This window comes from Zeus faber (genome assembly GCF_960531495.2).
Source record: "Zeus faber genome assembly, chromosome: 14".
Lineage (NCBI taxonomy): Eukaryota > Metazoa > Chordata > Actinopteri > Zeiformes > Zeidae > Zeus > Zeus faber.
In genome coordinates, this window is record NC_137200.1 from 6,216,403 (window position 1) to 6,225,125 (window position 8,723).

Sequence of the window (8,723 nt, forward strand, 5' to 3'; positions counted from 1 at the left end):
GAGGAATTTGTCATGATATATTTGGTGCGTTGCAAAAGAACAATAAATACAATATACTGTGTGTGTGTGTGATTGTGTGTGTGTGTGTGTGTGTGTGTGTGTGTGTGTGTGTGTGTGTGTGTGTGTGTGTGTGTGTGTGTGTGTGTGTGTGTGTGTGTGTGTGTATATCGTTTTAGAGGACATCACACCTGACCAACAATCTAACCAACATTAATAGGACATTGGGATCGCCTGGGCACATTTAGTGTCCTCATCTCAAAGGCTTTAAGGCTGTTAAAAAATGTTTTATGTTATATATGTATCTCGTGATTTACTGTCATGAATCAAAATGTTTGACATAATCTCAATTTCTCTTGGTTTTTACAGATGACCCTCAAAAACACCTATACCTATGTGTTTGTTTTTCCACAACAGACTGCTGAACATATTTACTTCCTGTAAAATATTGGTCTCTCATGTGCAAATCAAATAAATTCTGTTGTATTGCCACGCAGGACAGTACCAACACTTGAGTTTGTGAATGTGATTGGGTTAAAGCATTTATTTCCATTATTTCCCTGTTCATCTACTGTGCGTGCATCCTAAACCGCACATCAAAGTCCTGACAGGGCACCAGGCTTTCTCCACCGGCCATGTCAGGCCCCGACAAATCCAACCTGACATTTTGAGAAAATAGGATTTTAGTGAAAAGCTGGATTACTCTCTTTCTCTTATTACTCCCGCTTCTTTGTTGTTGTTTTTTCCAGCTTTGGCTAAATCTCCCTTGAGCTTGTATCCCCGGAAAAAAACAAAAACAAAAAGCAAACAAACAAAAACAACAAAACAACAACACAACGAGGCCGGAATCCAGTTTCTCTCTGCGCCCGGAGGGGGAGCATTAACATTTATATAGAACCACCAAGGCGTTGTTTGGCCAGACGATGAATGGGGGGTATTTCCGTAACTCCATTTAAAACAGAACAACAAGGGTAAAACCGAGTAAAACATGGCCCGTTGGCAGCCCCCCCCCCCCTCCGCTTAAGAGCTATATACATCAGCACAATTGCGATTATTAGGCCGGCTTCTTACAACCCATTTTTTGGGAGTGTCTTGGGGGGTGGAGGCAGGGTGGGGGTATGTGTAAAGCCGGCCTAAGAGGCTCAAAGTGAGCGGCAGAGACAATCTCAAAGTACCATGCATGCTAAATACTGAATACAAGACGGGGGAGGGACATAAACAGGGACAAACAGCAATCACATGGATAAATGCACTGTCTGGGCACTAGGGGCCAACTATTGATACCATTGGTCTCATCCTACTCTTTCTCTCTTTCTCTCCTCTCTACTTCACAGGTAGCACAGTGGAAACGGCCGCTTCGGCAGAGTGTCGGTCCCTTGGCTGAGCGGACGTTATGTCCGAGTCCAATTCTGATGGCTGATGCCCAACTGTGTTATCTAATCGAATTGTAATATTGTCCAGATGGCATCTGGATGCGTGAAAGTTGTGGTTATGTGTTTAAAAATCAATCCGATAATATACCCTATCTATTAGGTACAACATTAACATAGTTATTGTCTTCGTATACGCCCCCCATTGGAATGGGCCAGTTATCCATCACATGATGCTGATTTAGACTGGTTCCCAAGTCTCGTCCAGGTGAAACACTTGAGTGCTGATAGTTATAAAGAAGAACAATCTCACCCTAAACTGAAACAACGTCATATTGGTGGTCCTATACCACAGCATGTCATATCTCCAGTCACTGAATTTAAGGAAATGTATCTACCCAACTTCTGCATCAAGGATTCCAGTGGTGGCAATTGCATTAAATGTAAAGACGCATTGGTTTTGTTAAAAAATATCATTTTGATTAAGGGGGAATCATATGTTGTCTATAATGAGTTCACTTGTGTCACAGACTATTTTGACGACCCAATTAAATAATCTCAGTTAGGAATGTTTCTTCTGTTGGACATTTCTCAAAATCTGTTGTGTCAAGGAAGACGAAGAACTGTTATGTGCTTCTGCCATTTACAGACAAATTTGTTCGTACGCCGCTTCTGAATTTAGGTTAAGGTACAGAGCTGGAATACATATCTAACATACTGTATATATATATATATATATATATATATAACGGTATGTTACATAGTGTGTCTTAAAATAAATTGAATGTAAAATTTGTGTGAAGTTTTTTACATAAAGGTGTTATGAGCACTAGAAACAGAAACAGAAACAGTCTTTATTCGTCACGCAACACACCACACTACAACACATGCTTGCACACACACATGCACATGCTTTGATGGTGGCCGGTGAAATGGATCCTCTGCATTTGACCCATCCTGGCTTGTCCTTCCTCCGGGGGCACAGCCAGGAGCAGTGGGCAGCATACGTAGACGCGCCCGGGGACCAGGTGATAAGTGTCCATCATATCTCTATAGACTTAAATATTAATTGCTACATATGAATCTATATAAACACTGAATTCCTCAATGTTTTACACAGAATGTTTGTTATTGTGGACCTCATTTCCAATGGGAATAAGGAGACTGAGGGTGTTCCTGCATCTTGGGTCCATGACGGCATGTGATACAGGCTCCACAATTGTTGCATGGAACACTGCACAAAGGCAGTTAAGAGAGGAGAGAACCTCAAACCACATGGACCTCATGTGAAGTTCATGTCAGGTCCAATGCAGGTAAGGTGGCCTTCCCATGTGTTTATATATAAATATATATATATACACCTATATATATATATATGTACACCTCCTACACCTGAGTGTAGGAGTACAACATAGAGAGTTGCCAGGTTGCCAGAAGTCGCCACAAGTGCATCGTTTATCAGGTCACCGGACTTCAGAGGCGATGACCACAGAGTTTCTGAGAGTCCAGAACGGTCTGAGTCTTTCACCTTGTCCAGTCAGCAGCGATGTAAGTGTTCCACTAGTCTTGATCCTAAGTTTGTAATTTTTGTTTATTCCCTCCACTTTCCAGCAAAAGGAAGGCTTGATGTTGACAATGACACAACTAACAGTCTGTAGCAGCAATTGAGAAACGAAAAGTTGACACCTTAATTATCACTATTCTTGAATGCTGTAAGCCACATCTGTGCTGTTTTGTATTTGCAGCAATTTATCACGAGATGGAGAAAAGCATACCGCCCTAATGCAGGATGTTGCAAAGCCTAATGCAGGACATGCAAAGCGTAAAGCAGGAGTTGCATATGCAAAATAGGCAGAAATGTAAGATAAGGCTGATTCAGCCTTATCTGATGTAACCAACCTGCCAGACCTTGGGCTTCCATTGTCTTCACTGGAGAATTTGAAGAGACTGGAGGGGATGGTGGCTGACTAATCAGACCTAAAAGATAACCTGGTATGGTGCATAGTAGCATGTAGTAACTTTGTATACATTCTAACGTTGGTGTAAATTGAGGAATCTGTTCTATGCTAGTGTTTTTTTTCCCCTGTACAAATTACATAACTTAATCATTACACTGTGGTCTAACCATTATTGTCTTGACACAACTGTATTGTCTTTCAGATCACATCTCTTGTAGTATGTGGAGGAATGACTATAAAAGACAGTCTGGAGGGTCCTTGCGAAGCTCATGACTAATGGCCTGGCCATGAGGATAAATTGGAAAGGGGCAAATGGGGTAAAGGCATTTGAACCCCTTGCCCTCAAAGACATAGTCCTCAGTAAGTTTGCTTTCAGGGCTACTGCATGGGGGAGAAGGGTTTAATGTATGAAGTAGTTGCTCTTTGGGCTGAGAAAACCTTTTAGGGAGCTGCTTCGACATGCCATACTGTTCAGGACCTATTCCCTTGGCATTACAAAGGGAGACAACATATAGAATGAATACCTAAAACAAATGTGCAAACAAGTCTCAACTCATAAGGGTTACCATTCATTTATATAATTTCTTGCTGTCTCTCGTTTCAAAGTTGTTGTGCGGCGTCAACAGACACACGCTCCTGATGAGGAGATGGAGAGGTATGTGAAGAAGTGGATGTAGCTGGCCTCAGACAGAGCTGGAGTGAGAAAGAAGAGAAGCAGACAGACAGATCCACCACAGGACAGGGGGAGCCGTCAGCAAACAGGGAGCCAGAATCTGAATCTGAGAGATTGCTTTGATGAAACAATAAAATTGACATGTCGGTCTAAATGAGTCAATGACTGCTTTTTTATTAAGGTTTTTACTTAACAGCTGATTGTGTTTTGATTTAAGGCAATATAATTAAATACTATAAGAAAGTTATAATAAATTTGAGCATTTGTGTAAATATATATATTTTTATATGAAATGTGTTACTGCATCATCTCAATAGACGTAATATTAAGATATTAAATTCCAATCAACTTACATAAAAGTCCAAATTTACATATAAGGGGGAGGAAAGAATACAAGTTCAAAATGCGAAAAAAGGTACAATGTATTTTTTTAAGGAATACAATTTTTTCATTTAATAATAGATTAATAGACTTCATTAATACTCGGCACATACCCGGCTCGTATCCAGCTCAATGTGCTGGGGCCAATTCTGGGCCGTCCGACAGAAACGATGCAAAGCTGTATGACTGCGGGCCGATCAAATTAGTTCCGGCTCATGCAATCGGGCAAATGGGGCCCAGTCATAGGTGCTACGTGGGTTCTGTCTGTCTCTCTCTCCCCCTATAACTCTCACTCTCTCCCTCTCACGCTCCATGTCCACCCCCTCGTCTCTCTCTCTCTCTCAACATATCCCTGCATACCTAGTTATCTCTGAAGATGTTTATACTCTTACTATTCATTACTGACCTGTGATTTTCCCGTGGTTTGTCTCTATTTTTGTTGTTTTTTGTTTTTTTTGTAATCAAGTTTGCTGTTGTGACTTGACTTACTGAAAATAAAGGAACCTTAAAAGTTAAAAAAAAAGTTCCAAACTAAACTCAGTTCAATCATCTTCTTTCTCTCTCTCTCTCTCTCTCTCTCTCTCTCTCTGACTCTCTCTCTCTCTGACTCTCTCTCTCTCACTCACACAGTGGCCTCTGTCTTTTTCTCCTCCTCTTTTCTCTGACTGATTTTCTTTTCCTGATTCTGCCTGTCGCTGAACCTCTACAACTCTGTCTGCTTGTTATGCCCCCCCCCCCCCCCCCCATCTCTCTTTTACAAACACAAACTACAAATACTACTCTGTCCATCATGAATTAATCAGATCGCAGCTTCCTGGTTCAACAATGCCATCCTGTGAACCTGGCCGTAGTTTCAAGCAGCACTGTGTGTGTGTGTGTGTGTGTGTGTGTGTGTGTGTGTGTGTGTGTGCGTCTGCGTGTGTGTGTGTGTGTGTGTGTGTGTGTGTGTGTATCCATGTATTGGTATGCATAGGAATACTGAGTCAGACAAGCAGGTCAGCTGTTTAAATATAATGTGTGTCCATGCTGTACATGCGTATTTGTGCCTGTGTGAGTGCATTTGTGTGTATTGAAGCTATAGTCTGCAGACTGAAGGTAGGTTAATACCTGCCCCATGCGCAAGGGACCGAGGGAGCGCTTGACGCAAACGTCACCGGGGAGTGATGCCAGGTTGCGCACCTCCGAGATTTTGTTAACTTGGCGCGGGGGGGCACGAGGAGCACAAGGGCCGTTCCCTGGATAGGCATTGGAAGTGATGGGCCAGATCAGCGTTTTTCTGTTTCCTTTCGAATATGTTGGACAAAATTGGTCCGTAGCACAAGTCTGATGTGAACTTCAAAGTCTACCAATTACCTTTGACACAGAGACAAAATAGTATTTAATACTCATTCAGGTTTGGTGATTTTATTGTAAATTAACAGGGTCATTGTAAAGCTCAGTTTACAAATAAAAGGTTACATCCTTATTGGTATTTATGTGCAGTTTCTTTTTAGAGAGTCTTGCAACGAGGGAGAATCATTACACACTTTGTGACTCTTGAACCGACCGTTCTTGAACAGAACGGTTCAGTATGTTCCTCTAATAAAATGCTGAGCAGGATATAACTTCTTCTTCCTCCGTCTTCTTCCTGTAATACTTTCTGCTTCACACGGTACTTTTTGTCTACTTCCACTCGTGGTTTCTGAGAATACTGCAACGGACAATGTGGCAGCTCTAAACGTCCTGTGCTCTTCGTGCGGTGCCGCACCCCATTCGCGCGAAGGTATAAACAGGGCTTTAGGCTGCCTCAGGGTTGTGAGGTGGTCGTGCACACAGACACACACAGACACACGAAATGGGGGGGCATATTCATGCAATGTCCAGTACCTCCTGCTCTACCTGCTTTGCTGCCTGCTTTGCCTGCTGCTTTGCTGTGCTCCCTCCATATCCATTGCATCCACCTGTTGGGCTTTTCTTTTCTATCCAGTGGGGGGAATCGAGCTCATCAATCCTCACTGCTCCCCGGGCACCGCTATATGGCAGCCCACTGCTCCTAGATACGTCAGTTATGAGGATGGTAAAATGCAGAGGAATGCATTTCGTTTTCTCAGTATGTGTACTCTGTGCAATGAGAATTTGTTGAATCTAAAAGTAATAATATATATAATATATTATATATTTGTAGCTCATGAAGCATGCCCATGTTTGCTGTACACTTCGTTGGTAGTCATGAGCAGTAGAGCCCAGACGGCATATTCAAACGATGCAAAATAAATAAAGATAATTTTAAAGTAAATCTATGAGAAATCAGAAATTAAGTCTGGAATGATCATAATGTTGATTCGTAGAAATCCTGAGCTGGCAACAAGTTGAAACTCTGGCTGCCATCAAAATGTAGTTGAATGAACATTGTGTTTAATGTATATTGTTTACACTGCGTTATCTTTCAAGTTTCAGTGACATCAGCCAGTTTACGGAAGTAGCTATGAGCTTCATAGCTATGTTAGCAGACAAACCAGGCATTGTTCCCAAAGTTCGGATATTTCCAAACCAGAAACAGTGGGTCGATAAATCCATCCGCTGCGCTCTGAATGCTCGCATGGCCGCTTACAACCAAGGTCTTGTATCCGGCAACATGGACTAGTACAAAGTGGAATCATACAAAGTGCGGAGGGTGGTGAAGGACGCTAAACGGACGTACAGGGATACAGCGGAGCAACAGATGAAGCAACTGGACACCACACACTTGTGGCAGGGGCTGCAGAATATTACAATTTAAAAGAGGAGCCCCTGCCCATTCACGAGGGTGGATGCCTCCCTAGGCAACGAATTGATATTCAACGCCTCCCTGGCTGAGTCGGTGGTCCAGTCCGGCTTCGAGAGGTCCACCATCATCCCTGTGCCGAAGAACGCCTCTCTAGCCTGCCTGAATGACTTCTGTCCGGTGGCCCTTACTTCGGTGGTCATGAAGTACTTCGAGAGACTGATTAGGGATTACAACTACGCTTCCCTCCCCCGCACCATTGACCGACTGCAGTTCGCATATTGGCCAAAAAGATCCACGGATGACGCGGTCTCCCAGGTACTGCACACCACGCTCATGCACCTTGATGGCCGTAAGGGGGGTTATTGAGATTGCCGTTCATCGACTATAGTTCAGCTTTCAATACCATAGTCCCCACAGACTGGCTGTCAAACTGAGGGGGAACCAACTATTCTGGGAAATGTTGTCCCCAGGTGATAGGCTTCCATCGCCGCAATCTGACATGTTCATGTTCATATTCAAGAGATTATTTGTCACACACATTGTTATAAAACAATAAATGCGGGAAATGGGAATGTTTAGAAGTTACAGAATAACAGAGGGTTCATGCTCCTATAGTGAGCATGAATTTAAAATTGAAGGATTAACTTGAATTATGCAATTTCCAATTTTTTTATAAATTATGATTCAATGTATATATATATATATATATATTATTTCAGAAAAACACATTCACCATTATCTCCTTGAAGGAGAACAGCAGTATACAAATATCACCGTTTAAAGCACTAATTGTGTTTCTAAATGTGTTTTTAATTCTGCAAAAGTCTGGAAATGCCTCTAAAATGTTAAAGGCTGATTACTCAGAACTCTTGTTTTCAAAACCTTAATCCATAATAACTCATAGCTTCCAAAATTGTTGCTTGATTCCAACAAGTGATACCTTGTTCTCAAGCCCCGATTCGACACGTTCATATTATGTGAAAAAAAACAAGTGCAGATTAGGACTGTCTCCCGGCACAATAGCGCCTTACACCGCTCAAGGCCAGCCCTCCTTCTAACGGGTTCGATTTTAAGCCAGCAAGGCATAGCAACTAAACAGGATTCTGAAAGTAAATAAAAAATACTCTTGCTAGTTGATAGTTGCGAGAATCTATATTTAGATTCGTCCAGCTGCTAAGTGTCTACTTCCCGAACCCTCCCCTGTTTAAACTTCGGCCATACCCCATAAGTGACCTACGATATAAATCATTCTATTGTAGGTCACTTGTCCTAAATCCTGGGAAATTACAGAATATTCGCTATTGCAATACTTAATGCCTGTGTTTTACTTATTTAGTATTGGCAACGGTAACTCCCAGTCGAAGAGGCTTGGTTGACAACCTTCTCTGCACTCTGACCTTTCTATTTCCGAACATAGATCAGCGAGGATCTCAGTAGGATCTCGAGCTGTGGTACTTCCTTTTTCCCCTCCACTGGCTGCGGTGCTGTGACATCGGGTGTTCTCTCCCGTTGCTTCCAGCTGGCGTGTCTTCTTCCTTCTCTGCTCTGGTCTCTGCATGAGGCGGGCCAGGGTCTTTGCATATGGTCGGCCAGGGTGG